The sequence below is a fragment of the Eleutherodactylus coqui genome, chromosome 2, assembly GCF_035609145.1.
Source record: "Eleutherodactylus coqui strain aEleCoq1 chromosome 2, aEleCoq1.hap1, whole genome shotgun sequence".
Classification (NCBI taxonomy): Eukaryota; Metazoa; Chordata; class Amphibia; order Anura; family Eleutherodactylidae; genus Eleutherodactylus; species Eleutherodactylus coqui.
In genome coordinates, this window is record NC_089838.1 from 218,508,089 (window position 1) to 218,533,969 (window position 25,881).

Here is a 25,881-nt window from a genome sequence, read left to right on the forward strand (position 1 = left end):
CCGCTGAAGCACGAAATTAAAGACGTGGGCCAGGCATGACACGTGCGTGAGGCTGCCGAGCTGCAGAGCCGCCACCAGGTTACCGCTTGATTTCTGTTTTGTATATTTTGGTGAACTCATATACCTTGCAATCTATCTACTGCTATGCAGAGACAATTGATGTAGTCACATGCCTATGAGATATAAGAGTATTTGTTTATAGAGAAATGTTTTATTTTTTTTCCTCTTGATTTCTGTTTTGTATATTTTGATGAAACTTACATATCCTGCAATCGTTTTATTACTATGCAGAGACAATTTATGTAAACATATATCTATGAGATCTAAGAGTATGTATTCAGGAAAAAGCTTTCGTTTCTCTATCTGTTTTAAACCTTTTTGTAACAAATCTCTGCATGCTAGTTACAACATGTGGTGCAATTTACTCCTGAACACACCCTCCATACCATTCCTCAGCCATTTCTCCTCCTGACAAGCTAGCACACACAGGTATTGCTTCTTTGATTTTAATTTGTATTTTGTCTATAAATGTCTTGTGTATCCCATACCTCATAGCTGTTGATAAAGGCTACTGTAGCCAAAATGCGTTCAGCGTGGACCTGTGAGCTGTATGCTTTTTATTCAATAAAGTATGAAAAATTTTTTTTAACGGTAGCAGCTCCTCTCCACTTCTATTTTTCTTCATATGGAATTTAGCCGGCTGCCGCCGGCTGTTTGAGGACGGAGCTCCCATTGAAATTCAGATCTCCCTGCAACATTGGAAGATACTGCTGGTGAGGTGAGCCCATATTTCTCTTTTCTGCTTATGGCCGTTGTCACACATGACCATGCTCGGTTGGAGGCTCAGCGGCGAAAGCCAGCAGTTGGTCTGCTCTGTCAGACTATGCAACAGTTCGTGGGCCGTGTGCCTCTTCTCTCCTAAGCTGATTAGTTTCAGCACGGCCTGCTGACGCTTGCCCACCGCTATGCTGCCGCGCGACACCGACTGCTGGCGACGTACTGCAGACACACCTTAATTACGAGTTAGAGGTTGCGTAGGAGGAGGGGGAAGGTTTAGTGGAGGTGGCATACACCGCCGCAGATACCAGCACCGAGCTGGGGCCCGCTATTCTGGGGGTGGGTAGGAATTGTGCAGTCCCAGGCTCTGACTCCGGTCCCAGCCTCCACTAAATTCACTCAATGTGCCGTCAGGAAGATATACTGGCCCTGCCCGCCTGTGCTTGTCCACGTGTCCGTTGTTAAGTGGACCTTCCCAGTAACCGCGTTGGTGAGGGCGCGTACAATGTTGCAGGAGACGTGGTCGTGCAGGGCTGGGACGACACACTGTGAAAAATAGTGGCGACTGGGGACCGAGTAGTGCGGGACCGCCGCCATCATGTTTTTGAAAGCCTCCGTTTCCACATGCCTGTACGGCAGCATCTCCAGGCTGATCAAATTGGCAATGTGAACGTTTAAAGCTTGAGCGTGCGGGTGCGTGGCGGCGTATTTGCGCTTTCGCTCCAACGCTTGTGCTAGCAACAGCTGGAGGCTGCGCTGAGAGACATTGCTGGATGGGGCCGAGGACAGCGGAGGTGAGGGTGTGGGTGCAGGCCAGGAGACGCTCGTGCCTGTGTCCTAAGAGGGGGGTTGGATCTCAGTGGCAGGTTGGGGCACAGGGGGAGAGGCAGTGGTGCAACCCGGAGGCGGTGAACGGCCTTCGTTCCACCTTGTGGGGTGCTTGGCCATCATATGCCTGCACATGCTGGTGGTGGTGAGGCTGGTAGTGGTGGCTCCCCGGCTGATCTTGGCGCGACAAAGGTTGCACACCACTGTTCGTCGGTCGTCCGCGCTCCAAGTGAAAAACTGCCACACCTTTGAGCACCTTGGCCTCTGCATGTTGGCTTGGAGCGAGGGGATGCTTTGGGAAACAGTTGGGGGATTATTCGCTCTGGCCCTGCCTCTACCCCTGGCCACCCCACTGCCTCTTCCAACCTGTCCTGCGGCTGCACTTGCCTCCCCCGCTGAAGACCTGTACTCTGTTGGCTTATCAAACCAGGTGGGGTCAGTCACCTCATCGTCCAGCGGCTCTTCCTTCGAATCCTCTGTGCGCTCCTCCCTCAGACTGACTGCCCTTACTACTGCCTCACTGATGGACAACGACGTCTCATCATCATCGACCTCCTCACCCACTGAAAGCTCTTGAGACAGTTGCCGGAAGTCACCAGCCTCATCACCCGGACCACGGGAACTTTCCAAAGGTTGGGCATCGGTCACTACAAACTCCTCAGGTGGGAGAGGAACCATTTTTCCCCAATCTGGGCAGGGGCCCGAAAACAGTTCCTGGGTGTCTGTCTGCTCATCAGAATGTGTAATTTTCATGGAGTGAGGAGGTTGGGAGGAAGGAGGAGCAGCATCGAGAGGATTCAGAGTTGCAGCAGTGGACGACGTAGAAGACAGGTTGCTGGAGACATTGCTGGATGCACTTTCTGCCATCCACAACAGGACCTGCTCACACTGTTCATTTTGTAATAAAGCTCTACGACGTGGACCCTAAAATTGTGATATGAAGCTGGGGACCCCTGAAACTTTTCTCTCTCCTAATCCCGCAGCAGCCAGCTGCGATTCACCTGGACCAGGAACTCGGCTTATGCCCACACCCTCACTTGGAAATCCGCGTCCTCGCCCACGTCCTCTAGCCCTATGCTACCCCTCAGCATGGTGGATTACGAGTAGAGCAGACACAGAGCGGTGTAAACGTTTTTTTAATTATTGGCGTGCAGTTGGAAGGAGGCAGCGCTTATGTTATGCAAACTGCAGCCAGGAAAAAAATAATACGGAAGCCTGCAAGCAGGCCTAGCTGTGCAATATGCAATAGTGATGCACCTGAACTCACAGCAGCCACGCAGTGAAATGCAGACAGTCACAGCTAGCCGTAAGAGGTTTTTTTATTTTTATTTTTGGGAAATGCAATGCAAGCTATATAGTGTGTAGCTGACTTTCCCTCTATCAGGGGCTGTTGCCGTCCGCTGTGCGTGCAGTTGACGGCAGGCACACAGCGGTGAAAAATTTTTTTGAATTATTAGCGTGCAGTTGGAGGGAAACAGCGCTTATGTTATGCAAACTGCACCCAGGAAAACAATAATACAGAAACCTGCAAGCAGGCCTAGCTGTGAAATAGTAAGGTACTACAACTGCCAGCAGCCACGGAGTTAAATGCACACGGTCACAGATAGCCCTAAGCAGGAGCTTTTTTGGGGTACTTGTTGACAGGATTCTGCACTAGCACTGTCCCTGTCTCACCAATACTTCCCCTATACTCTATACCCCATACCCATATATTATATGTATAATTGGCTCCAGACTGAGAACGCAATAGTCTGCAGAGCCCAAGATGAAAAGAAAAAATTGGTGCAAAACTGCTCCTAGCAGCCACAACAGTAATGCACATGGTAAGATGTGGCCCTAAGAAGGACAGTTGGGGTTCTTGAAGACGCTAACAGCTTAACACTCTCCCTGTAGCAGAAACAGCAGGAACAACACTCTCCCTAATCTCGGCCAGCTTGTGTCTGAGGCGAGCAGCGGGCGTGACTGCTTTAATTACTCGGCGGTCACTTGATCTCACCAGCCACTCACTGCAGGGGGGTGGGATAGGGCTGGAACGTCACAGGAGGAAGTTGTAATGCCTTCCCTGCATGTCTATTGGCCAGAAAATGGCGCAAAAGTTTCAGGGAAGGAAATGGAATTGACTCAAGTAACGCGTGGTGCTCATCTCGAGTAACGAGCATCTCAAACACCCTAATACTCGACCGAGTATCAAGCTCGGACGAGTACACTCGCTTATCTCTAGTCCTCAACGATCCCAAAATACTGGGAGAGCAGCAGAACAGGAAAAAATATACCCCAAGAGGGATTAAACCCAAATAGGGAAAAAGATATGTAATATATAAAAAAAACCTTTTCCTCTGCGCTACAGGTTGTGGGATCTCGCAGTGCAAGTGATGTACTGATGGCTCAGCAAAACCGGTTAATCCAGCACACGTTTATTAACATTGGCAAACAGCGGTGCCAATATAAAATAAAATTAAATGAAAAAGACAAACAGAATAGAGATCTGCAACGCGTTTCGGCATACAGTAACACGCCCTTCTCAAGCATACCATAGGAGAGAAATACAATGACATTTATAGGGAAGTGCTTACCCGCTGGAGATGGTCCAGGTGCATGGCGCTGGACGCTGGTCGATCTTTGGCAGACGTCATCCATAAGCGTCAGGTTATTCAATTTACTTTGCTTACAATGGAAAAGCACAAGTATGCGGTAACCACTTACGCAATCTGCGTAATTTCAGTGTAGCGCATGCGCCCTGGAATACAACATCTCAGTGGGGCTAGCCATTCATAAAATACATACAGATACGACCATTAACCCCTTGAGTGGCACGCCCGGAAAAGTTCCGTGACGAGCTCCACTGCCCATAGTGATATACCCCGGAAGATTTCCGGGCTATGTATCACTATGGGAGCTGCAGAGCACAATGCCACAAGCTGTGACAGTGTGCTCTGCCTGCACAGTCCCACAGAGAACAAAGCAAGGGCTTTGAAAAACCAGCAGAAGATATTGCCGACATGTCGGCAATGTCCTGCTTTGTTTACAGGTTGCCATAGAGACCATCGGCTTGTCAGAAGCAAGCCGATGGTCTCTGTGGCAGGGAGAGCTGGTTGTTAGCTGTCAGAGGACAGCTAGGTACTAGCTCTTACAGCAGAGATCAGAGAAAACCTCCGATCTCTGCTGTGTTAACCCTTTACATGCTGCAGTCTATGTGACTGCAGCATGTAAAGGGCTGTCACTGCAGCATGTAAAGGGCTGTCACCATCGGACCCCTGGAATGTGATCAGGGGTCCTGATGGGTCCCTGTGGAAGTCCCCTAAAGGGACAAAAAAAAATAAATTTTTTTTAAAAATTAAAAAAAAAAAAGTAAAAAAATTATTAAAAAAATAAAAAAAACACTTGTCTCTCTTTGCTTTGTAAAAAATCAAAAATACAATCACACATGTGGTATCCATGTGCGTCGTAATGACCCAGAGAAGGAAGTTAATACATTATTTAACCCCTTAATGACATGGCCCCTTTTTTCTTTTTTCCCCATTTCTTTTTTTTCCTCCCCCCTGTTTAAAAAATCACAACTTGGCCCCCAAAAAACAAGCCCTTATATGGCCATGTCAATGGAAAAATGAAAAAGTTATGGCTCTTGAGACGCAACTGCAAAACTAGTTGAAATTCAATGATTAGACCATTTTAAAAAACCTGCCCTGGTGGGCACGACAGGGTGGTAGGAAACCCGCCACTCAAGAGGTTAAAAGGACTCCTTTCTAGATTTACCCCAGTGGTGGTTCATATTAATGAGGAATTATTAATATCATCTTATAAATACATCCTATTAGTAGAGATGGATTTGTCTCCCTAAAATAACTATCTTTATAAAACCAATCAAAGGAATAAAAATTAATTGGGATTAAATTAGTAGCCATAAAAATAAATCGACCGGCGTCTAGCGCCATGCACCCGGACCATCTCCCGCGGGTAAGCACTTCCCTATAAACTTCATTGTATTTCTCTCGTATGGTATGCTTGAGAAGGGCATGTTACTGTACAACGAAACTCATTGCATATCTCTATTCTGTTTGTCTTTTTCATTTTAATTAAATTTTATATTTGCATCACTGATTGCCAATGTTAATAAACGTGTGCTGGATTAACAGGTTTTTCTGAGCCGTCAGTACACCACTTGCACTGCGAGATCCCACAACCTGTAGCGCAGAGGAAAAGTTTTTTTGTTATATTACATATCTATATATTTTGACATAGACGTTTAAAAGGCAGAAGAGCATCTTGTGAAGTTGTTTGTGGAGGAAAATTTGTTAAAATACTACCAAGGAACCTGTGTAGGCAACCCATTTGCAGATACATACTGTATATACCGGCGTATAAGGCGACGGGGCGTATAAGACGACCCCCCAACTTTCACCTTATACGCCGGTATACAGTGGAGAAAAAAAAAAAATCATTACTCACCTCCCCCGGCGTCCTGTCGCGCTCCGGCAGGATGTCGCTCGCTCCTCGTCCCTGGCGCAGCATTGCTTTCTGCATGCGGGGCTTGAAATCCCCGCTTCCAGAAAGCTAATACACACGCCGGCAGCCATGACATCATTGAATGGCTGTGATTGGCTAAAACACACGTGGCTTCAGCCAATCACACTATTCAATGACATCATTGAATGGCTGTGATTGGCTAAAACACACGTGGCTTCAGCTAATCACACTATTCAATGACATCATTGAATGGGTGTGATTGCTAACACGTGCGCCTTCAGCCAATCACAGCCATTCAATGCTGTCATGGCTGCCGGCGTGTGTACTAGCTTTCTGGAAGCGGGGATTTCAAGCCCCGCATTCAGAAAGCAATGCTGCGCCGGGGACGAGGAGCGAGCGACATCCTGCCGGAGCGCGACAGAACGCCGGGGGAGGTGAGTAATGAATTTTTTTTTTTTACACTTTTTTTTTTTTTGTATTACCGGCGCATAAGACGACCCCCGACTTCAGACCCGATTTTTCGGGGTTCAAAAGTCGTCTTATACGCCGGTATATACGGTATATCTGCAACTTCTAAGTACATATTTGTAACTAGCAATCATCAGAAATATGCGCACACAGGGACAAAACGCAGCTCCACTTTATTACTTTTAAGCGGCTGTGTTATTCAAATACCTGTAGCAGGGGGGTACTCCGAAAGGAGGCGGGCAGCCAAATCCACCACCGCCTGTGGAGATCTCACACGAGGGACCTCCTCTTGGGAAACCTTAGGCTCGGGAGAGAAGCGAGCTGGGCTTTCCCAAGCTGCAAAAAAGGCAAAATGCTATAGGCAAACTGTAACAGCAAACCTTTTTGGATTATTCATTTAAATCTGATCCCCCTTCAAACTTACAAGAGTGTCCCTCCACGGCACTTGGTGGTTGATCGGAGGGCTGGGGTTCTTGCCTCTGCGCTGTTGGCCTTGCAGGGCGTCGCCCAGCCCTTCTTTGTGATGTTTTGCCTGGGTGGAGAAAAAGCAAGTAGACAATCAATATGTTTTTTTTATTTTGTTTTTGTTGTTGCTTTTCATTTTTTTTTTAAATTAAAAAAGGTGTGACTTCAACATCTAAATGCATAGCTTTGCATAACCTTTGTATAGTAGAGTTGTTACAAGTGTCTTCCTTATATACATGGACAAGCAAAAGGACATGGGCAAACCACAAAAAACAAAATCTGGAGGACTAGTGCAGATTTTTTTTTTGGGGGGGGGGGGGGGATGTAAAAGCTCTAGAGCATTAATTAGCCAATTACTGCTTGTAATTTGTGGAGGCTGACGTCAAACGTCAATTGTTTCTTGTGTGTGTTGTATGGCACTTTCACTATAATGTTGACGTTCCTGCTCATGTTGCGAACGTGCGTTTGTGCGCATAATTCACGCGCCGAAAATTCGCTAACAAACGGAAGGACACTTTCACAACAGTAAGTCACGCCCACAAGTCACATGCGCCAATCAGACTACATTCTTAACACACGCAAAAACTTACTTTCTTCCCGCCTCCGAAGTTCGCGCCTGATACGCCGCAGCTGGATCGGATCTTTGGTCTTCAGGTCACTGCAGCGCTTTTGGAGTTGCTGCCGGCTCCGCATGGTATTGTAGCGTGCTGCCATCGCCCGTGAGATCTGTTGCAGCACTTCAGTCTTATGACTGTTGGGATGCGAATAGGGTCCTAGCCTCCTGTCATAATCCATCTGGTCCATCATCTGGACCATAAGGCGAGTTTTGCGCCGTCCAAGAGGTGATGCTCTTCCTGGCATGTCTGTTTGGTTCAAGATGCAATCTCAAAATGGCGCCTGGGTGTGGCTTTTGCACCTGTTTCGCGCGCCTTTTACGCGGGTTGGGGCATACAATAATGACGCCATATGGACGCCTGACTCCTCCTATAGTGTCTTCTACATATGTTTTGGCTGCCGTAGTGCTGCTACGCTTGGTTTTTTAGTGCGCTGAGGCGCACGCCCAAAGTAACGCTTTTAGGGGTGACACTTACATAAACTGAGATGTACGCCTATCTGCGGCCTACAACACTTGTTTTCTCATACTCATCTTTTAAACTCTAACTGTACGCTCTGAACATGCTACAAAATGGATATCACAATAATTTCAGAACGGTAGTAATGAGGCTCGACTTAAGAACAAAGACCGCGCGTTTGGCCAATCTTTTACAACCTTTCAAATCCACCGCGAACTCTTTAGCGCTGTGGACCGTGTTGAAGGGCCATATCCGCTCCCATTAAGTAACCCAAATTCCGAACACCATGTGGTTGTTGCGAAGCAATATTGTGACAGTTTGCTGAGGATGTGCTATGAACAACGACTAGAAGGAGTGTTGCAAGCGACCGTGTGGGCACTTTGGGGAATGCTGATACTTACTGAAAAATTGAGAACGGCCCAGATCTGTCTAAACTTTGTAACAAAAGCAGCAGCATTTATGCTGCTTCATCCTAACTTGTGAAACAAGCTATGATGGGACAGTTTTCAAAACAGCACTAATAGATATTTTGAAGGAAGAAATATATATTGAAGAGCAAGATAAGGTGATATACACAGCACTATATAAACCATGCTGTGTGCTTAGGATAATGCATCCCAACTACATAGTGAAGGGCAGGTTGCCCAACATAACTTGTACTTGCATGTTTTTTTTTAACGCCCAAATACAGGGACTTATGTCTCATGCTGCCAAACATCACTGCATCAATCATGATTGATGGAGGGTGTATTAGGAAATATGTGTCACTTTTCACAAGGCCTTGTGAACTCATCTGCCAGGTATGCAATGGCAATGAGTAGGACTCCTGTAAGGCAAAGTGCAAAGACGCAGGTCTAAATTAGTCTCTCTATGAAAGCCATGGCCTTGTGCAGTGGAAGACAATACTTTGTGCGCCCAAAATCCTCTGGTCAACAGATTTATCATGAAAGCTTTAGTGAACACGTCCCACCAGCTTAACTTTAGAAAATGTAAAAAAAAAGAAATGCTACCTCTGACACAATGTTGCCAGAGTTTTGGATCAGACATTGTTGAATGAGAGCCTTGAAGAAGGCTGCCATAGCCTAAAAAAGTGTCGGCATATCAAGTAGGGACCTAGGCATGAATGCAAACCACAAGGATAGCAAGCTAGAGACAGAGGTATTTCCTTGAGCGCATTTTTGCCTGTGAGCCAAAAAACTACAATAACAGAACTATTCATCTGAGGATGGTATGAAAAATCATACAATATATTTGTGGACAAAGTTAAAGGGGTTGTCCCGCGAAAGCAAGTGGGGTTAAGCACTTCTGTATGGCCATATTGCGCAGTCTGCTTCTTCTGTCCCGCTGAAGGGGCCACTCCGGCGTGCTCGCGCCGCACTGCATGCACAGAAGACCTCTGCGGCGCGAGCACGCCGGAGCCGGACAGAAGAGGGCAGACTGCGCAAGCGCGTCTAATCCAGGCAGAAGAAGGCTTCGGTCAGCGCCATGGAGACGGGGACGCCAACACCGGAGGGGGTAAGTGTATAACTTTTGTATGGCCAATATTTAATTCACGATGTATATTACAAAGTGCATTAATATGGCCATACAGAAGTGCTTAACCCCACTTGCTATGGTGGGACAACCCCTTTAAAACTAATTTAAAAAAAAAAAACCCACCTATACTAATAAAGAAAAAATGCTAGGGAACACCCGCATGCACAATGCACAGTTTTGACCCAGATACTTATAACAAGCTGCACAAAGTTTGCGGATGCACATCGTTTATTTGTGTTTACAACAATACACGTTCGGAACACAACCTGGAGTGATTAATGCAAAGGGAAATGCACAAAAGCATTTGGCTTTAGCATAAAAAAAAAAAAAAATTACATTGCTGTCTATTGGGTCGTTCACACAGCCGGACTCCCGTGCTGTGTGTCCCATAGGAGCCAATGTAAAGAGCAGTGCAGTATGGACCGAACAGCCATACATGTCCTTTTTTTCGTTGCTGCACACGTTTGCACGCAGTAAAAACACGGGCATATGAACACTTCATAGGAACTACATGGTTTTAATGGGCGCGCGAAAATACGTTCATCTGAATGTACCCTAAATCACCGCCTACAGACAATGGTAGATTTGAGAGACTCTGAGCAAGGCCAGAAAATATTTAACCAGTGTATAACGCTGAAATCTAGGCCTAAGGCTGCCTGCAGACGAGCAGGTCGGATCCTGCGGCGAGAATTCTCGCCGCGGGACCCGACCCGAGCGCCTGCGGAGACGAGCGCGTACTCACCCGCACCCAGCGGCCCCGGCTCTTTCATGTGCCGGCTGCCGGGCAGCTGGCGCATGCGCAGACCGGAGCCGCCGGCTGCGTGAGTGACGTCTCTGTGCGAGGCTCTGCGAGCCCCGCACAAAAATAGGACATGCCGCGGTTTGTTTGCCGTGCGACATTTCGCGCGGCCAAACCGCGGCCGTCTGCATAGGATTGCGTTTGTTAACGCAATCCTATGCAGGCTTTGAGCGGCGGAAATCCCGCCGCGGGATTTCCGCTCGTCTGCAGGCTGCCTAATTCACTGCCCACAGAGACTTGTAGATTTTGGAGACTCTAAGGCCTCATATCCACGGGCAAATTAAGAATTAAAATACGGAGCGTTTTTCCCGCACGTGGATCCGCGCCCCATAGGAATGCATTGACCACCCGCGGGTACATAAATACCCGCGGATGGTCAATAAAAGTGAATGTAAAAATTTCTGGAACATGAAAAAAAATGAACATGCTCCATTTAGGTGCAGATCATGCGTGCGGGAGCTCATAGAGCACATAGCTCAATTGATCTCCCGCATGAAAAATAAGACAATTACAGTGCATCCGCACTGCATCTGCAGCCCAAATCCGCAGCGGATCTGATTTTCCCCGTGGACATGAGGGCTAAGCAAGGCTAGAAAAAAAATCAACCCACTGTATAGTGCTGAGGACTAGGGCTAATTCACCACCCACAGAGACTAATGGATATGAGAGGCTCTATGCAGTGCCAGATAAAATTAAATCAGTGTAAAGTGCTGAGATCTAGGCCTAATTCACTGCCCACAGAGACTGGTTGATTTGAGAGACTCTGAGCAAGGCCAGAAAAAATTAACCCACTATATAGCGCTGAGAACTAGGGCTAATTCACCGCCCACAGAGACTAGTAAATATGAGAGACTCTGAGCAAGGCCAGAAAAAATGTAACCAGTGTAAAGCGTTGAGATCTGGGCTTAATTCACTGCCCACAGAGACTGGTAGATTTGAGAGGCTCTGAGCTGTGCCAAAAATAATTAACCCCTGTATACCACTAATACCTAGGCCCCATTCACCGCTCACAGAGACTGGTAGATATGAGAGGCTCTATGCAGTGCCAGAAAAATATAACCAGTGTAAAGCGCTGAGATCTAGGTCTAATTCACCGCCCACAGAGACTTTTAGATTTGAGACTCTGAGCAAGGCCAGAAAATATTTAACCAGTGTATAACGCTGAGACCTATGCCTAAATCACCACCCACAGAGAATGGTAGATTTGAGAGACTCTGAGCAAGGCCCGAAAATACTTAACCAATGTATAATGCTGAAATCTGGGCCTAATTCACTGCCCACAGAGACTTGTAGATTTGATAGACTCTAAGCAAGGCTAGAAAAAAAAATCAACCCACTGTATAGTGCTGAGAACTAGGGCGAATTCACCGCTCACAGAGACTGGTAGATGTGAGAGGCTGTATGCAGTGCCAGAAAAAATTAAACCAGTATAAAGCGCTGAGATCTAGGTCTAATTCACTACCCACAGAGTAGAGATGAGCGAACGTACTCGTCCGAGCTTGATACTCGTTCGAGTATTAGCGTGTTAGAGATGCTCGTTACTTGTAACGAGTACCACGCGATGTTCGGGTTACTTTCACTTTCATCTCTGAGACGTTAGCGCGCTTTTCTGGCCAATTGAAAGACAGGGAAGGCATTACAACTACCCCCTGCGACGTTCAAGCCCTATACCACCCCCCTGCAGTGAGTGGCTGGCGAGATCAGGTGTCACCCGAGTATAAAAATCGGCCCCTCCCACGGCTTGCCACAGATGCGTTCTGACATAGAGGAGGGAAAGTACTATCTTGTTGGAGCTGCTATAGGGAGAGTGTTAGGAGTATTTTAGGCTTCAAGAACCACAACGGTCCTTCTTAGGGCCACATCTAACCGTGTGCAGTACTGTGGAGGCTGCTTTTTGCAGTGTTGCACTTTTTTTTTTTTTTGTATATCGGCCATGCAGAGAATTGCGCCCTGCAGTAATACTCCAGGGCCAGTAGCGCTTAGACAGGAACAGAAGACATATTGATTATTGATTGAATATAGGCAGTGGGCCTTTGCAAAAAAATTTGGGGAAAAAAATCTATTTGGGCTGCCTGTGAGTGTCCTCAGTGTTCTGGGTCTGTGCTGGGTGTAGTAGTTCTCCTAATTCATACGCAGCCAGCTAAGTGTTACAGCAGGCTTGCGCAAAATTATTTCCTGGCTCTGTCTGGGCTGTGAAATCACCACTGTATTGCAGTTCACAGTGCAACACTCAACAGTTCTGTGACATACCCCAGGGCCAGAAGCACTTAGGCAGGGACAGAAGACATATTGATTGAATATAGGCAGTGGGCCTTTGCGAAACATTTGGGGAAAAAAATCTATTTGGGCTGCCTGTGAGTGTCCTCAGTGTTCTGGGTCTGTGCTGGGTGTAGTAGTTCTCCAAATTCATACGCAGCCAGCTAAGTGTTACAGCAGGCTTGCGCAAAATTATTTCCTGGCGTTCCGTAAGCGAAGTCAGCCTCCAACCACAGGCCAATAAGTGGCACGTTTAATTACAGCGTTCTGTTTCTGCATTACTGGTAATACAGCATGCTGAGGGGTAGGGGTAGGCCTAGAGGACATGGACGCGGCCGAGGACGCGGAGGCCCAAGTCAGGGTGTGGGCACAGGCCGAGCTCCTGATCCAGGTGTATCGCAGCCGACTGCTGCGGGATTAGGAGAGAGGCACGTTTCTGGCGTCCCCACATTCATCGCACAATTAATGGGTCCACGCGGTAGACCTTTATTAGAAAATGAGCAGTGTGAGCAGGTCCTGTTGTGGATGGCAGAAAGTGCTTCCAGCAATCTATCGTCCACCCACAGTTCTGCGCCGTCCACTGCTGCAACTCAGAATCCTCTGGCTGCTGCTCCTCCTTCCTCCCAGCCTCCTCACTTACAATGACACATTCTGAGGAGCGGGCAGACTCCCAGGAACTGTTCTCGGGCCCCTGCCCAGATTGGGCAGCAGTGGTTCCTCTCTCACCAGAGGAGTTTATCGTGACTGATGCCCAACCATTGGAAAGTTCCCGGGGTCCGGGGGATGAGGCTGGGGACTTCCGGCAACTGTCTCAAGACTTTTCAGTGGGTGAGGAGGACGATGACGTTGAGACACAGTTGTCTATCAGTGAGGTAGTAGTAAGGGCAGTAAGTCCGAGGGAGGAGCGCACAGAGGATTCGGAGGAAGAGCAGCAGGACAATGAGGTGACTGACCCCACCTGGTTTGCTACGCCTACTGAGGACAGGTCTTCAGAGGGGGAGGCAAGGGCAGCAGCAGGGCAGGTTGCAAGAGGCAGTGCGGTGTCCAGGGGTAGAGGCAGGGCCAGACCGAATAATCCACCAACTGTTTCCCAAAGCGCCCCCTCGCGCCATGCCACCCTGCAGAGGCCGAGGTGCTCAAAGGTCTGGCAGTTTTTCACTGAGAGTGCAGACGACCGACGAACACTGGTGTGCAACCTTTGTCGCGCCAAGATCAGCCGGGGAGCCACCACCACCAGCATGTGCAGACATATGATGGCCAAGCACCCCACAAGGTGGGACGAAGGCCGTTCACCGCCTCCGGTTTGCACCGCTGCCTCTCCCCCTGTGCCCCAACCTGCCACTGAGATCCAACCCGGCTCCAAGGACACAGGCACGAGCGTCTCCTGGCCTGCACCCACACCCTCACCTCTGCTGTCCTCTGCCCCATCCAGCAATGTCTCTTAGCGCAGCGTCCAGCCGTCGCTAGCGCAAGTGTTTGAGCGCAAGCGCAAGTACGCTACCACGCACCCGCACACTCAAGCGTTAAACGTGCACATAGCCAAATTTATCAGCCGGGAGATGCTGCCGTATAGGGTTGTGGAAACTGAGTCCTTCAAAAGTATGATGGCGGTGGCGGCCCCGCGCTACTCAGTTCCCAGTCGCACCTACTTTTCCCGATGTGCCGTCCCAGCCCTGCACGACCACGTCTCTCGCAACGTTGTACGCGCCCTCACCAACGCGGTTACTGCCAAGGTCCACTTAACAACGGACACGTGGACCAGCACAGGCGGGCAGGGCCACTATATCTCCCTGACGGCATATTGGGTGAATTTAGTGGAGGCTGGGACCGAGTCAGAGCCTGGGACCGCTCACGTCCTACCCACCCCCAGAATTGCGGGGCCCAGCTCGGTCCTGGTATCTGCGGCGGTGTATGCTTCCTCCACTAAAGCATCATCCTCCTCCTCCTCCTCCAACGCAACCTCTGTCTCGCAATCAAGATGTGTCAGCAGCAGCAGCACGTCGCCAGCAGTCGGTGTCGCGCGGCGTGGCAGCACAGCGGTGGGCAAGCGTCAGCAGGCCATGCTGAAACTACTGAGCTTAGGAGAGAAGAGGCACACGGCCCACGAAATGCTGCTGGGTCTGACAGAGCAGACCGACCGCTGGCTTGCGCCGCTGAGCCTCCAACCGGGCATGGTCGTGTGTGACAACGGCCGTAACCTGGTGGCGGCTCTGCAGCTCGGCAGCCTCATGCACGTGCCATGCCTGGCCCACGTCTTTAATTTGGTGGTTCAGCGCTTTCTGAAAAGCTACCCACGCTTGTCAGACCTTCTCGGAAAGGTGCGCCGGCTCTGCGCACATTTCCGCAAGTCACACACGGACGCTGCCACCCTGCGCACCCTGCAATATTGGTTTAATCTGCCAGTGCACCGACTGCTGTGCGACGTGCCCACACGGTGGAACTCTACGCTCCACATGTTGGCCAGGCTCTATGAGCAGCATAGAGCTATAGTGGAATACCAACTCCAACATGGGCGGCACAGTGGGAGTCAGCCTCCTCAATTCTTTTCAGAAGAGTGAGCCTGGTTGGCAGACATCTGCCAGGTCCTTGGAAAGTTTGAGGAGTCTACCCAGGTGGTGAGCGGCGATGCTGCAATCATTAGCATCAGCATTCCTCTGCTATGCCTCTTAAGAAGTTCCCTGCAAAGCATAAAGGCAGACGCTTTGTGCTCGGAAACAGAGCCGGGGGAAGACAGTATGTCGCTGGATAGTCAGAGCACCCTCCTGTCTATATTTCAGCGCGGTGAGGAGGAGGAGGAAGATGAGGAGGAGGGGGAAGAGACAGCTTGGCCCACTGCTGAGGGTACACATGCTGCTTGCCTGTCATCCTTTCAGCGTGTATGGCCTGAGGAGGAGGAGGAGGATCCTGAAAGTGATCTTCCTAGTGAGGACAGCCATGTGTTGCGTACAGGTACCCTGGCACACATGGCTGACTTCATGTTAGGATGCCTTTCTCGTGACCCTCGCGTTACACGCATTCTGGCCACTACGGGTTACTGGGTGTACACACTGCTTGACCCACGGTATAAGGAGAACCTTTCCACTCTCATACCCGAAGAGGAAAGGGGTTCCAGAGTGATGCTATACCACAGGACCCTGGCGGACAAGCTGATGCTAAAATTCCCATCCGACAGCGCTAGTGGCCGAAGGCGCAGTTCCGAGGGCCAGGTAGCAGGGGAGGCGCGGAGATCAGGCAGCATGTACAGCACAGGCAGGGGAACACTCTCTAAGGCCTTTGACAGCTTTCTGGCTCCCCAGCAAGACTGTGTCACCGCTCCCCAGTCAAGGCTGAGTCGGCAGGAGCACTGTAAAAGGATGGTGAGGGAGTACGTAGCCGATCGCACGACCGTCCTCCGTGACGCCTCTGCCCCCTACAACTACTGAGTGTCGAAGCTGGACACGTGGCCTGAACTCGCGCTGTATGCCCTGGAGGTGCTTGCTTGTCCTGCGGCTAGCGTCTTGTCAGAGAGGGTGTTTAGTGCGGCTGGGGGAATCATCACGGATAAGCGTACCCGCCTGTCAACCGACAGTGCCGACAGGCTTACACTCATCAAGATGAACAAAGCCTGGATTTCCCCAGACTTCTCTTCTCCACCAGCGGACAGCAGCGATACCTAAGCAATACGTAGGCTGCACCCGCGGATGGAAGCATCGTTCTCTATCCCCATCAAAAACGGGGACCTTTTTGCTTCATCAATCTGTGTATAATATTCTTCCTCCTCCTCCTGAAACCTCACATAATCACGCCGAACGGGCAATTTTTCTTAGGCCCACAAGGCTCAGTCATATAATTTTTCTAAACAATTTTTATACGTTTCAATGCTGATTAAAGCGTTGAAACTTTCACCTGAACCAATTTTTATTTTAACTGGGCTGCCTCCAGGCCTAGTTACCATTTAAGCCACATTAACCAAAGCGATTAATGGGTTTCACCTGCCCTCTTGGTTGGGCATGGGCAATTTTTCTGAGGTACATTAGTACTGTTGTTACACCAATTTTTGGGGGCCCTCGCCTACAGTGTAATCAAATTAATTTTTAGCCCACCTGCATTACAGCTGACGTTACATCAGCTGTGTTGGGCACTGCAATGGGATGTATTTATGTACCGCCTGTGGGTTCCAGGGAGCCACCCATGCTGTGGGTCAACAGGGAGTTGTAACTGCATGTGTCCACTTCTAAAGAACCCCAGTCTGACTGGGGCATGCAGTGTGGGCCGAAGCCCACCTGCATTAAACATGACATTACCTCAGCTGTGATGGGCAATGCAATGGGATATATTTATGTACCGCCGGTGGCTTCCTGGCACCCACCCATGCTGTCGGTCCACAGGGACTTCACAATAGGGAGTTGTACCTGCCTGTGTCTATGAATTAAAAACCCCGGTCAGGTTGGGGCATGCAGTGTGGGCCGAAGCCCACCTGCATTTAATCTGACGTTAGCTCTGCTGTCCAGGGCACTGCAATGGGATACATTTATGTACAGCCGGTGGGTTCCAGGGAGCCACCCATGCTGTGGGTGCACACGGAATTCCCATTGCGGAGTTGTACCTGCCTGTGACTATTTATAAAAAAACGCGGTCTGACTGGGGCATGCAGACACCTTGACAGAATGAATAGTGTGTGGCACATAGGTTCCCCATTGCTATGCCTACTTGTGCAGCTCCAGATGGAGGTGGCACAGGATTGGATTTCTCATTGCTTATGTACAGCATTGTGGACTATCACCCCTTTTAAAGAGGGTCGGTGCCTAGCCGTGCCAACCCTCTGCAGTGTGTACCTGCGGTTCCTCCTCATGGCAGATGCACTTATAAATAGACATGAGGGTGGTGTGGCATGAGTGCAGCTGAAGGCTGCGCAGAGACACTTTGGTGTGCGCTGTGGATACTGGGTTGTGGGGGGGGGGGGGTTGGGCAGCATGTTACCCAGGAGAAGTGGCAGCGGAGTGTCATGCAGGCAGGGATTGTGCTTTGTTGGAGGTAGTGTGGTGCTTAGCTAAGGTATGCATTGCTAATGAGGGCTTTTCAGAAGTAAAAGTTGTTAGGAGGGAGGGGAGACCCACTCTTGCCGCTATTGTGGCTTAATAGTGGGACCTGGGAACTTGAGATGCAGCCCAACATGTAGCCCCTCGCCTGCCCTATCTGTTGCTGTGTCGTTCCCATCACTTTCTTGAATTGCCCAGATTTTCACAAACGAAAACCTTAGCGAGCATCGGCGATATATAAAAATGCTCGGGTCGCCCATTGACTTCAATGGGGTTCGTTACTCGAAATGAACCCTCGAGCATCGCGAAAAGTTCATCTCGAGTAACGAGCACCCGAGCATCTTGGTGCTCGCTCATCTCTACCACAGAGACTTGAAGATTTGAGAGGCTTTGAGCTGGGTCAGAAAAAATATAACCAGTGTAAAGCGCTAAGATCTAGGCCTAATTCACCACCCACAGAGACTTGAAGATTTGAGAGACTCTGAGCAATGCCAGAAAAAATCAAACCAGTGTAAAGCGCTGAGAACTAGGGCTAATTCACTGCCCACAGAGACTGGTAGATTTAAGAGACTCTGAGCAAGGCCAGAAAATATTTAAAGGGGTTGTCCCGAGGCAGCAAGTGGGTCTATACACTTCTGCATGGCCATAATAATGCACTTTGTAATGTACATTGTGCATTAATTATGAGCCATAGAGAAGTTATAAAAAGTTTTATACTTACCTGCTCCGTTGCTGGCGTCCTCGTCTCCATGGTGCCGACTAATTTTCGCCCTCCGATGGCCAAATTAGCCGCGCTTGCGCAGTCCGGGTCTTCTTCTTTTCTGAATGGGGCTCCGTGTAGCTCCGTGTAGCTCCGCCCCGTCACGTGCCGATTCCAGCCAATCAGGAGGCTGGAATCGGCAATGGACCGCACAGAAGCCCTGCGGTCCATGAAGACAGAGGATCCCGGCGGCCATCTTCAGCAGGTGAGTATGAAGACGCCGGACCGCCGGGATTCAGGTAAGCGCTGTGCGGGTGGTTTTTTTAACCCCTGCATCGGGGTTGTCTCGCGCCGAACGGGGGGGGGGGGTTTAAAAAAAAAAAAAGCCCGTTTCGGCGCGGGACAACCCCTTTAACCAGTTTAAAGCGCTAAGATCTAGGCCTAATTCACCGCCCACAGGGACTGGTAGATTTGAGAGGCTCTGAGTTGCACCAGAAATAACTTAACCAGTGTATAACCCTGATACCTTGGGCTAATTCACCGCCCACAGAGACTGGTAGATATGAGAGGCTCTATGCAGTGCCAGAAAAAATTAAAGCACTGTATAGTGCTGAAACCTAGGCCAAATGCACCGCCCACAGTGACTGGTAGATTTGAGAGGCTCTGAGCTGCGCCAAAAATAATTAACCCATGGTATACTGCTGATACCTAGGCCCAATTCACCGCTCAGAGACTGGTAGATATGAGAGGCTCTATGCAGTGCTAGAAAAAATTAACCCACTGTATAGCACTGAGAACTAGGGCTAAGTCACCGCCCACAGAGACTGGTAGATTTGAGAGACTCTGAGCAAGGCCAGATAAATTTTTCCAGTGAAAAGTGCTGAGACCCAGAGCTAATTCACCGCCCCACAGAGTCGGGCAGATAATGATTGGAGTTTGGTAAATTCTTATGTACTCAGTGTACACCCCTGGCAGTACACTGCATAAAACCTCTAACAGTGGGCAGAATACAGCCGGGATGCTTGAAAAAAAAAAATTGTGCGCACTACTGGTACCAGCCAGCCAAAATGCTGATGCACACAATGAGAGTAGTAGTCCTAGAAAGGACTGTTGGGTTCTTGTAGCCAGGATCCCTGCCTAACTGCAACTCTAATCCCTACCCTAAATCTTTCCCTATCGCAGCAGTTTTATCCCTAAACTCTACCAGCATGCGTCTGAGGCGAGCCGCAGGCAGCAACAGTTTAGGTACTCGGTGGTCACCTGATCTGGGCAGCCACTCACTGCTGTAGACGTGTAGAGGGTTGGCACATCACAGCAGGAAGTGGTAAAGCCTTTCCGGCATGTTTAGCGACTAAAAATGGAGCTAAACATGCGGGGAGGGGACATTAAAGTTTCTCGAGCACCTTGTGGTGCTCGAGCCAGTAACAAGCAGCAACGAGTAGGTTGTTAATGCTTAATCGAGCATCAAGCTCAGACGAGCATGCTTGCCCATCTCTATTAAAAACCTATTCAGAAAATTCTGATAATTATAATATTAAATTATTATACTCAGAAAGATATTGAGGTCATTAAACAATGGCACAAACAGGATGTGCCAGAACAACTACAAACTTCATATTTTACAAATGCCACTTGAATAATTCATATCAACTACTTGGGAGGAATGTAACTGCACTATACACCTAATCACACTGCTGCACATATACCATTTATTCATATATTAAAGTGCAGGTTATGTGTAAGCTTCACTGATTCCAGGAATACATCTAAAAAGTGCACATAAGTCAATTGATTGCGATACCATTAACCCCTTAATGACGTGGCCCCTTTTTTTCTTCTTCCATTTTCGTTTCCCCCCCCCCCCCCCCCCCCCTTCAAAAAAATCGTAACTGCTTTATTTATCCATTGACGTCGCTGTATGAGGGCTTGTTTTTTGCGGGATGAGTTGTATTTTTCAATGTTGCTATATAAAATACCATATAATGTACTGAAAAACTTTCAAAAAATTCTAAGTGGAGTAAAATGAAAAAAAAAAACATTTTGCCATCTTTCAGTGCGTCTTGTTTCTATGGCGCACAAATGGCAACAAAAGCGACATGATAACTTCATTCTATGGGTCTGTATGATTACTACGATACCAAACTTGTATAGTTTTTGTTTTTTTCTTTTTTACTGTACTACTTTTTTTTTTTTTTTTCAAAGACAATTAATTTTTTTCAATTATTTTCTGCGGTCATTTTGTGCGCACAATAACTTTTTAAATTTTTGTGGACGTAGTTGAGCAAGGGCTCATTTTTTGCGGGATGTCCTGTAGTTTCCGATAGTACCAATTCGGAATACATATGACTTTTTGATCGCTTTTTATTGCGTTTTTTTCTGGGAGACAGGGTAACTAAAAAAGTGCATTTCTGGTGTTCTTTATTTTTTTTTCGGACGGAGTTCACTGTGCGGGTAAAATAATGCTATACTTTGATTGATTGGACTTTTACAGACGCTGCGATACCAAACACATATTCTTATTTTATGATTTAGATTTTTTAATAATAGATATGACAAAAAGGGGGTGATTTTAAACTTTTATAACTTTTTTTTTTACAATTAAAATAACTTTATTTATTTATTTATTTTTTACTTTACTTTAAAGTCCCCATGGGGGACTACAACCAGCGATGCTTTGATATAGCATTACGTCATACTGCCATGTAACAGGCAGTCTATCAAGCCACCCCACAGGGATGGCTTGATAGGCAGTCTGCTAAGGCAGCCCTGGGGCCTTTCTTAAGGCCCCCGGCTGCTATGACACCTGCACGGCTCCCCTGATCTCACCGCGGGGGGGCCGTGCAGGTGTTCGGGGGATTTAAATGCTGCTGTCAGAATTGACAGCGGCATTTATAGGGTTAATAGCTGCAATCGGCCAAACAGCCAATAGCGGCTATTGCCCGCAGGTGTCAGCTATTCATACATACTCCGCCGCTCCATGACGTACCTATACGTCATAGAGAGGAAAGGGGTTAAGGGCTTGTTTAGAAGAGCACTGTGGAAGTGTAGTATAGCCTCGAGAAAAGACCGTCGCTATACTGCACTAAAGATCGCGTGAATTGCCTAATTCCAGCTACTTGAATTAGCCCGTTCACACGATCCGAGATACAAGGTGCATGCTTTCCAGCTCCCATGGGAGTCTATGGAAAGCATGCACCAAAGATAGGTCAGGTCCTAACTTTGCGCGCACCACGGACCTTAGATGCGACCTTGCAGCCACATTACCTATCTTTCTGAGGTGCGCACATGTAGCTCGTCTAATATTCTCTCATGTAAACGTTTCTATAGGAAACCATTGGTTCCTATAGAAGCGCTTTCTGTGTGTGGCTATACTGCGCGCTCACAGCGCTCATGGGAACGAGCCCTAAAACCACTCACGTAATACTCACAAATCAATTTTGGGCCAATATAATATCGCATAGAATGCCATAAATTATAAAGTGCAATAGCAAATATGCAAATGCAGTTGAATTAATTACTTAAGGCAGTAATTTACCATCACAACCAATGATCGTGGAAATCATGGAACCAGTTGTGGTGCACCGGGGTTAAATAGAACAGGCTAACAACAGGGGCTGTAGTTCTCATGTCACATGGCCGAGTAGCTTCACTAATTTGCAGGCCCCGGGCTGCACACCATACCATTTTGTCAAGGAAGCTGCTTCAGTTATACGGAGTGCGGGATGGAGTTCTGACACTGGCATTTCGTGAAACAGCTTTAATTTTACTGCAATTGCTTATGTACATTCCAGGTTACGAAGTCAATCAAAGCGTAACGTGAGGTATTACTAATAAGCAGTAGAGGGATGATCATATGGTTATCGTGACTTTAAAGGTGGCTGCTTTAGCAGAGTTATTGAAGATACAGCCTATGATGCTCTTGGAAATGTCTCTTACTTGGCTGGTAGCAGGAATATCTTTGCATGTCAAGAATTGAATAACTGTTAGCACAGTCCAATTTAGATTAACCTCTGCTATGGGGCTCCATTCAAATTGCATTACAATATTCACTTGGTACTCACAATTCCGTTCTGTCACACGGTACCTGGAGGGAAGCATGTGGGGACAATTAATCAGCGTGCTAGCTGACCAATACTGCTCTCCACCAAAAGTTACAAACAGCATACGCAAGGAGGTCCTTGTTCAACTTATCCTCTCTGTCTTTAGCTTCAGCTCTGTCTCTCTTTCTCAGTAATCCCCTTCACAGCGTAAACTGGCACAAAAATGGCAGAGTGGGTTAAGATCCCAGGAGCTCTCTCTCTGTCTGCCCTTTGTTCTTCACTCACATGTTACTCTACCTCTTTCTCCCTCCAAGAGACAACTGACATTCCTGGAGGATGTGGAACTCTGGAACATCTGCTGAGGGTCTGCTTGATAACCAAAATTAAATCTAATTTTTACAATTTAACCCTTATATCTCTGCATAGCCTGAATTTATGCAATGTTCTGCAAATATAAGGCAGTGCAGTGCAAGATACATACAATATAGATTTTTATGCATTGTGAAAACTATGCTTTATGAAACCACACGACAACTTTGCACTGGGGTGTATCAAGGACTCTGGTTCTGGGACACTACACTAGTAGTAAGCAAATTTTATTAGTGCTAGATGATACCAGTTGGTTCTATCACTTTGCATTTATTAGGCTTATCATAGTTTATCTAACTTCCCTGTTTCTGCTATAACTGCCCTTCCCTAAATGAAGGCCGCATAAACTAGTGAACTAGACACCAATTTCTGCATTAGGCTACTTGCTATATTTCTTGCTGTACTTTTCATAAAATCACTGTTTCTCTGCTGCAGTGGTGGCCAAGGCTGTAGTCTATGATATTTATGATCAGTAGGTTAACCCCGCGCTCTACTGATTGACAGCTTTCTTCCAGTACTGTGCATAGGAAGAAAGCTGTCCATCAGCAGTGGATGGAAAGAGCCTCAGCTCATGAATATTGTGCACTGCAGGCACACGTCATTGTGAGTACTACCTCATTTGGCTCTCGATGCAACAGAGAAACAGTAATTTTATGAAAAGTAACGTTAAAGTAAGTGACACAATGTAGGAATCAGGAAGTCAGTCACTAGTATATGCTATCCTCAGAGCAACATAAACCCGTGAGAGATCTGTAGTAAATTGTATTACCGTGTGTAAAATGTGTGTTAAAAACGCTCGTATGAGAGAGCCCTTAAACAAAAACACCTCTGATTTGCCGTTTCCTCACAAGATTGATTCGGCAGAGGAACATAAACAATATCCTTGTTAGAAAATAAAAAATGTGAATGAGAACGATCGGTATTTAAATTGATCGATTAGTAAAACGAGCCAACGGTGATTTTTATCCCTGCATAAAATGAACGCTGCACGAAGAGTGAACGATTTATCGTAGGTCATTGGCAGCGTTTGGACTGAACGGTATCATTCACTTTCGCTTGTTTCAATTATTTTTTGAACGATATAATAGTTCCGTGTAAAAGGGCCTTTGCAGAGACTTATTCACATATTATACACGGAATGACAAATCTACTAAGGAGCAATGTTTATTACTAGATGATAAGGTTCTACTTCTACAGCCAACTTCTTGTGAACTGCTGATAAATTGGCAGAGACCATTAAAGTCTAGCGTCATACTGCATCTGTAGATTATGAGCATTCCATATCCGGCAGAATAGGAAGGGAAAATATTCCACGTGAATCTGCTTAAAAAAAAGAAGTTGATAAACCAAAAGCTGCCTGCACTATTTTATTAGAACGTACACCATATGGACAAAAGTATTTGGACACTGCATGTTTTTCAGAAAAAGTGCTTTATTATTCTATTTAGTAACGCGTCGGCCTTCCTTTTGCTTGTATTACAGCGGCAACACGTCGAGGCATACTTTCCACAAGTTCTCTAAGTCTAGGCAGGACTACCTCGCAACATTAATGTCCAGGTTATACCTGCATGGTCCATATCACTATATATAGGCCAATGCATATGTATATATAGATATTTATGCAGCTGGTATAAATTAATCTATATTCTAAATATATACACATGCTGGTGTAACCTGGGTATCTCCTGTATATAATTGTATATGTACAGCTTGTATAAGTTATACGTCTTCTGTACATAGTGACATTGAGCATGCTGATATAACCTGGGCATCTTCTGTATATAATTACATATATATACACAGCTGGTATAAGTTATACATCTTCTGTATATAGTGATATGGAGCATGCTGGTCTAACCAGGGTATCTCCTGTATATAATTATATTAGTTGCTTACGCGTGTATTTTATTTTTAGGTCATTTGTATAATATATTAATACATGAGGAGGAGGTTGTCTGTGTAATATCTTACTGCGTGAGGAGGAGGTCGTCTGTGTAATATATTACTGCATGAGGAGGAGGTCGTCTGTGTAATATATTAGTATATGAGGAGGAGGTCGTCTGTGTAATATCTTACTGCATCAGGAGGTGGCTGTCCGTGTAATATCTAACTGCATCAGGAGGAGGAGGTCATCTGTGTAATATATTGGTATATGAGGAGGAGGTCATCTGTGCAATATCTTACTGCATGAGAAAGAGGTCGTCTGTGTAATATACTGGTATATGAGGAGATGATCTGTGTAATATTAGTATTTGAGGAGGAGGAAGTTGTCTGTGTAAGATATTATTATCTGAGGAGCAGGAGGTCTGTGTAATACCTTACTGCATGAGGAGGAGACCTTCTGTGTAATATATTGGTATATGAGGAGGAGGTCATCTGTGTAATATTAGTATTTGAGGAGGAGGAAGTTGTCTGTGTAAGATATTATTATCTGAGGAGCAGGAGGTCTGTGTAATACTGGCGCAATTAAAAATCAAACTCACCGACTTCCCCTGTAATTTTTGTTGCCAATAGCAACCAATCACAGCTCAGCTTTCACTTGATATACTGCTTAGGTAAAATGAAAGCTGTGCTGTGATTGGTTGCTATGGGCATCACGGATTTCCTTTTGCAAGCTTTCATAAGAGTGGGTACTGGGCTTATTCCTGTGTGGTACATAGTGGCTTGGTGCTGGTGGGAAGCTGTGTGGTAATTGGAACAGAGGAGGAGGTTATCTGTGTAAGATATTATTATCTGAGGAGCAGGAGGTTTATGTAATATATTAGTATTTGAGGAGGAGGAGGTTGTCTGTGTAATAGATTATTGTATGATGATGAGGAGGTCGTCTGTGTTAGATAAGACTATAAAATAAAAACCATCTGCTCAAGTGCAATTCTAGCATTCCCCCATCCACCAGGGGTAATGGGGCTGTATTATCCTCCTCATATTTGTCCCCATGGGATGAGTTTTATATGTACCAAGTTTGGTTGAAATTGATCCAGGCGTTCATGAGTTATGATGGCACATACACACATACATATATACACACATACATCTCCCTTTATGTAGTGATATGGATCTTACTGGAATAACCTGGGTATCTCCTGTA

General features: G+C 47.0%; 1 protein-coding gene across 2 annotated transcripts in view; it reads left to right on the forward strand.

The window, feature by feature from the left end:
- Positions 1-473: 473 nt before the first annotated feature.
- The window catches only part of LOC136612269 (beta-1,3-galactosyl-O-glycosyl-glycoprotein beta-1,6-N-acetylglucosaminyltransferase 3-like), a 50,168-nt gene continuing 24,760 nt past the window's right edge, over positions 474-25,881 (forward strand). Inside the window, exon 1 of one of the 2 annotated variants that reach the window (XM_066592499.1) lies at positions 474-778. The gene's annotated coding sequence lies outside the window, so the exon portion shown is untranslated. The remainder of the gene's footprint in view (positions 779-25,881) is intronic. The other variant, XM_066592500.1, reaches the window with a different exon arrangement.